This window comes from Hypanus sabinus, chromosome 2, assembly GCF_030144855.1.
Source record: "Hypanus sabinus isolate sHypSab1 chromosome 2, sHypSab1.hap1, whole genome shotgun sequence".
NCBI classification, from domain to species: domain Eukaryota; kingdom Metazoa; phylum Chordata; class Chondrichthyes; order Myliobatiformes; family Dasyatidae; genus Hypanus; species Hypanus sabinus.
The window spans coordinates 186,711,439-186,718,430 of NC_082707.1; the positions used below are offsets into that span (position 1 = coordinate 186,711,439).

General features: G+C 40.4%; 1 pseudogene; it reads right to left on the reverse strand.

Moving 5' to 3' along the window:
- Positions 1–2,879: 2,879 nt before the first annotated feature.
- LOC132389112 (ubiquitin-ribosomal protein eS31 fusion protein-like) lies at positions 2,880–3,372 on the reverse strand (annotated as a pseudogene).
- Positions 3,373–6,992: the final 3,620 nt, after the last annotated feature.

Here is a 6,992-nt window from a genome sequence, read left to right on the forward strand (position 1 = left end):
AACCAAGTGACAACTGCAAGTTTTCCCAGCAGCTCTAATGAATGGTGACTTAGCTCACACCAAGCAGGGTGTCTGGGAGCATTAATCGAATGTGCTCCCATCCATTTCATGCAAGACAACGGCAGGCACTAAAGGCCTCTCCAAAAGCACAATCTTCTCAATTTATTTTCTTTTGTATTTACCAACATTAGAAATGTGTGCCAGTTACTACAGGAAAAAATATTTCTCAGTGCCAGTGACTGGAAGCTGTAAAATTCTCAATTCGCACAATTGTTCATCTCAGCATGCTTCAACCTAAATGGAGAATGTGTTTACTAAATAATAGCCAGAGGCTTTAGTCTTCACACCTTTAAAAAATGATTCTTCAGCACAATTTAACAGCGGGTAATATGAGATAAGCACTCCACGCCAACTTCTGATCTACCTCTTCCATTGAAGATAATGTAAATGCCCAAGGGAGGTTCTGCTCTGGATGAAGAGATTCCTGTTGATGTCAGAGGTCAATTTCTTGGTTTTAGTGCATGAAGACAAGGCAGACTCCTGTGATGAGTTCAGCAAGAAGAGGCTAAGTCATAAGTTTTTGGCTCTTGTTACAGTTTAAGATTTGGTATCTGGTGTGTGGGGCTGGAGAGTGGATGATGCCTGAACTATAACAGCTACAAATGTCCTGTAAGATCAGTGTCATAGAACACTACAGCATGGAAACAGGCCCATCGGCCCGTTTAATCTGTGTCAATTTGTTACTCTACCTAGTCCCCATGACTTTCACCTGGACCCATAGCCCTCCATTCTCTTCTTATCCATGTACTTATCCAAACTTATCTTAAATTTTGTAAGCAATCCCACATTCACATCTTCCACTGACAGCTCATTCCACACTCTCACCACGCACAGAGTGAAGAAATTTCCCTCTCATGTACCCCTTAAATATTTCACCTTTCACCTTTAACCCATGACCACTAGTTCTAGTTTCACCCAACTTCAGTGGAGAAAGCCTGGTTGTATTTACCCAGTCTATACTTGTTATAATTTTCTATATCTGTGTCAAATCTCCCCTCTCCTCTGAGTAAAGAAATTACCCCTTATGGTCCCCTTAAATATTTCACCTTTCACCCTTAAACTATAGCCTCTATAGTTTAAGCCACACTGTACAGCACTTTCCACAATATTGCTTGTTGAAGTGACTGGCTGTGAATACACTAGGACCACATTCCTCTGGTCATTCATGTGTACTGGAGCATGCTCTACCCAGACACACATCCTCCATGGCATTGTGTACTGGCTTGTTGGGTTCTCAACCTCTGTCTGATATCCAGACTTGCAAAGGTGACAGAATCTCTAGAAATCTTAAGGCCTTACTGATTCTAATCTTACCTAACCTCAGTGAAAAATCCTGCTTGCATTTACTTTCTATTCCTCTCGAAACTTGCATATCAAATCTCCTCCCATTCTCCTACACTCCAGAGAATAACCTTTCCCTATAGCTCAGGTCCTCAAGTACTATTAGCATCCTTGTAGATTTTCTCTGCAGTCTGTAAATCTTGGTGTTATCTTTCCTGTAAGTAGATCCCAAATTATACTGGTTTGAATGATACTCTTGCTTGAAACGTCCTGTGAGACAAGTGTGCTGGGCTCCAGGAGTGAGCCCACCTCACAATGCAAGGTGAAGCAATCATTATCTTCCATCATCAGAGCCCTTTTGAAAAAGAATCTGTGCATCATTCTTCAATTGCGCAGGTTAGGGCACTGATCCCCTTCACTCACTGGAGTTGTCTGTGTGAAAATTGGAAAAAAAATTGCAAATGCCGGAACTCCAACACAAAAACAGAAAATGCTGGAAATACTCAGCAGGTCAGCCAGCATCTGTGGGAAGTGAAACAGAGCCAATGTTTCAGGTCAGAGACTATATGACATAGGAGCAGAATTAGGCCATTTGGGCCATCAAGTCTCTCCGCCATTTGATCAATGCAAGTCTCAGCCAAGTGCTGGGTAACTCTCAGAGTTGAGAAATTTGTTTCTAGGTGCATTTTGCATGCTGATAGTTAATTCTACAAACTATTACCTTTGTTGGTCTGATTAAGGATTTACATTTCTGTTGCTTTAGGATTTGCAAAGTTTGGTGTGTCAGCAGAACAGCCACTCAAGCTGTTTAACATTGTGTGAACACATTACCGAAAACAAGCTGATTATCTTCACTAAAGTCCATTACCGACCGGAATAACTGTGAAATCCTCATACATTTTTTGTGGTATCAGGTCAAACATGGATAAGGAAACCTACTCTCAATCACCATCTACCATTCCCTCTGTAGCTGATACACATTCATGATGGACTATTCACAAATAAGAGAAAATCTGTAGACGCTGGAAATCCAAGCAGCACACACAAAATGCTGGAAGAACTCAGCAGGTCAAGCAGCATCTGCTGAATGGTCTCAGTCCGAAATGTCGACTGTATGTTTTCCATAATGGTGCCTGGCCTGCCGAAGTTCCTCCAGCATTTTGTGTGTAATACTGAAATATTCAATAGGTTTCAATCAGTTCAAAACCGCACTTATTCCCCAACTCATTCTTTAAAACTCCAGTGAGTACAGGCCCAGAGCCATCAAATGCTCCTCATACGTTCTCGTTAACCTCCTTTAACAGCCTGAAAAAAGAAGTCTGGAATGTTCCCTGCATTTTCAGCTTTTATTTAAGGTTTGCATGTGTACTGGAGCATGCTCTGCCCAGACACACATCCTCCATGGCATTGTGTACTGTCTTGTTGGCTTCTCAACCTCTGTCTGACATTCAGATTTGCAAAGGTGACAGAATCTCTAGAAATCTTAAGGCCTTACTGATACTATTTTTATTTTAATTTTTCATCGGTGTTTATTAAAATTAACACAATTTTGCATCTTCAGCCTTGTTAAAGCACGTTAAGTATATAAACAGCACTTTCCACAATATTGCTTGTTGAAGTGACTGGCTGTGAATACACTAGGACTACATTCCTCTGGGCATTCACGGTGTAGGCAATAAATTTTCTCATACTCATCAACCTTATAATATTTAAGGAGAGCAAGTTTGACCTACTTCCCCTTTTGCTGGTTCTTCCTTGGAATGGTTTATGACTTCTTCATCCTCGTCTTAGCTCCACCATGCAGTCTCAGAACAATGTGTAGTGTTGATTTCTTGCACATATTGTAATCGAAGAGAGTATGGCCGTCCTCCAATTATTTTTCTGCAAAGATCAATCGCTGTTGATCGGAAGGATCAGGATCAGATTCAGGATTCAGGATCTTTTTTCCTGAATCTCACCCTTATTATTTTCAATTGTATCAACTTAAAGGGTTATCATTTTCCCCGTGATAGTTTTTACAAAAGTGTGCATTTTGAAAGTCAATCCACCACCCTCAGTGGATTCCAGCACAGAATCGAAATAAATGCAGTGACACTCCTATCAATGTCTGTGGGGATACTTGAAGCACAGATTTACAAATGATTCCAACTTGTTGATACAGCACACACACAAAATGCTGGAGGAATTTAGCAGGCCAGGCAGCATCTATGGAAAAAAGTACATTTGATGTTTCAGGCCGAAAAGTGTTGATATGCCAATAATACTATTTATTGCCAGTCCTCTTATTAGCTTTTTCAGTGTAGTCACATAGCAGCCATGTTATCTTCATCTGTTCTTGAAACGATAGCAAGCAAACAGCTAGAGAAGGAAAGAAAAGTTACAATTATTGAAACAAAGAATGAGGGAAAAAATAGCTCTTCCTGCTAATTTGTACTGTGTCATTAATTTAATCTGGAGGTTGTCAGAATCTCAGTCAGTCCTGCCAAAAGGTCTCGGCCTGAAACATCATCTGTACATTTTTCCGTAAATGCTGCCTGGCCTGCTAAGTTTCTCCAGCACTTTGTGTGTGTTGAAAGAAGATCAGTCCAGAAGTTTGCTTTGATTTGGTATTGTAAAATGTGATGAGATACAGAGAAGAGATTTTGTTTGCATGCCATCCACACAAATCATTCCATATGTAATATGTGTTACATGCAAGAAGTAATAATGTTTTTTTTTACAGCCAACTCTGAAGATAAGCTTTAGGCACTAGAATTTGTCTTGGCAACCATGCTTAATGACCACTGCTCTCACAAATGGGCCTAAGTTCTTTAACCTTAAAGTAAGGTCAAGATTATTCTAATCTTAAAGTTGGATCAACAAATGAGGTACAACTGCTTTGGTTCGAGGGGTGAAATTCACAGAAGCTTTGGCCATTTTCAGAAGATGACAATTAGAATCTATTTGCACCTATCTGAATGGTCAGAATTCCTGAATCTATTTGTTGGTTACACTTCTGAGAAGGAACCTGCAGCTGAAACCCTGTGCTGATCAAGGAGAGTATCCCAGATGCTATGCAGCCCACCAAAAAGCCTGGCACAAGACTGTCAACGTGTAATTCTACTGAGGGACACAGACGGCAGAACAGTTCTGCTGCTGGACACCAAATGTTCAAACAAACTTGAAAGAGCAGATTATAACTGAATAATGTAGTTGTTGGCATCCATAGGTTAAATAGTGGGATCTCTGAAGCTGGCCTACAGAGACTAAAGCCATAAATTGACTTTCTATTGGTGATTGGTGAAGTGCCTTGAATAACACTGAAGACAGTGGATTGAGGAGGCCTCTTCTTGCATATCGTCAGTGTCTTCCTTACACAATTTCCTGCACTGGCAGTGCTCGAGTGCTTTCCATGTAATTGAAATTTTTGTTAACTTTTGTTATTTCCAAGACAGTGATTGAATCTTTTTAAGCAGGTATCTCTCCTTGGATATTTTGTAAATGCTGGAAATTTGGATCAATGCACACAAAATGTTGGAGGCTCTCAACAGTCAGACAGCATCTATGGTCGACATTTCAGCCTGAGACCCTTAACCGGGACACAGGTCCCCTCCCAGATTCTTACTTCATTGCCCCTCACCTATCACCTTCCACCTTGTACTCCTATCCCTCTTACCGCCTTATTATTTCTGGCTTCTATGCCCTTCCTTTCCAATTCCGATGAAGGACCTTGGCCTGAAACATCACTGTTTACTCCTCTCCATATCTGCTGCATAGCCTGGTGTGGTCCTCCAACATTTTGTATGTGTGGATCACTCCATAGTATATTTGGAGGCAAACTGGAAATTCTAAACCTGGGCATCTTTTCCTTCCCAAACTCTCCTGTACATCTTTTGCTATGGCTCAGACCAGCCCTGTGGAAATCATTACAGGGCTGGTGACACAGATAGATCCAAACTCTGCAGGAGGATAGCAGATTCCCCATGAAGAGATGTCATAGACCATAAGATATAAGAGCAGAAATAGGTATCTGTCCATTATGAAACCATCAACACTCTCGCTGAGTGTACGCCAGACTGTTAGACATAGGAAGTTGTTCCTTTCCTTGCCTTTATTTCACCAGCAACACTTGGCCTCAGTGAGTAACCTCTGACCAATCAGGAATGAAATGTTTACTCCATGTTACTGGTCATGTACATTGTCAAGGGTTTTGTAGTAGTGCAGATAACTTACAATTGCAAACTCCTGGTTACTCATGCACTGTAAGCTTTAGAAGTTTTGTTGTCTTTCCGTTCTTCCTTTCCAAGTTATTGAATTCTTCGTGCAAACATATTTCTCCAAATTATGAGCTCTGTCCACCAGCAAAATCTGAAGAGGCACCTTTGTCGTTCTCTTCTCTGGTGCTATGTTACATAGCTTTCCCATCCCCAACTTCCAGAGATGTTAAATCAAGGTCCTGGCTCTTAAGGCAGCTGTTAAAGACCCTTACAACACTCTCTGGAGAAGTGCTAGGAATTGTTCCCATCTCCTGATCAGCATTCATTCTTTGTGCTTCCTGAAAACAGGTTAACGAGTTATGGGTGTGTGTGCCTGGTGCAGACGTGTTGTGTACGTGCTGCTATAGCCTCAGCACTTAACGTAACTTATGCCAAATGCTTTGAAACATTTCAGCTTGATTAGGCACTATATAAATGCAAATGTATTTAATTGCCACATAATTTGCATCTTGCATAGCTGCGTAAATGAGCTAAACCTCGCTCAGCGTTTAAAGACTCCAGGTGCACAGCAATATAAATGTGTTTTATCTTTCATTGGTAGTGACTGGATACCCTGATCGTCGTGTGTAAATCTTCACGAATTAATTTGAATTGAGCTGTAATATTGCACTCGTGTTTCTTACAATACATAGGCTTACTATTTGAATAAGATCATTGCACAGACTAATTTAGTAATTGTTGTAAAACTGTTTAAAAACAATACGATGAAAAGGCTTTACAATTTAAATAAATGCTCTATTTATGGCTTTTACCGAAGGTGCTAAAAGTGTTAATTCCTAAAGAATATTTATCTTGCGTTATTTTGGAAGGGGAGCAATGGGCTTTTTTGGGTGAATGTGCCTTCTAGGATAATTTTGTTGCCTGGTGCCAGCATTGTCAGGTTAGTAAAATACAAGCCTTGAAAGCTTTCTCATAATCAGATTTATTGTCACTGAGATGTGTCGTGAAATTTGTTTGTTTCATGGCAGCAATACATAAAATATACTAAATTACAATAAGAAAAATATATTTTAAAAAATTACATAAATAGTGCAAAATGAGAAAAGAGATTGTGAGGTAGTGTTCATGGGTTAATTATGCATTCAGAAATCTGATGACCGCAGGGAAGAAGGTATTCCGGTATTCCTGAAACAGTTGAGTGGTTCTGGAACATCCTCCATGATGGTAGCAATGAGAAGGGGAGCATTCCCTGGCTGACAGGGGTGCTTAATGATGAATGCCTGCTTCTTGAGGCATTGTCTTTTGAAGATATCTGCGATAGTCGGGAGGCTAATGCCTATGTTGAGGATGAGTGAGTTTATAACACTGCAGCTTTTTCTGGTCCCTCTGTACCAGATGGTGATGCAACCAGTTAGAATGCTCTCTATGGTACAGTGTAGAAATTTACTGAAGTCT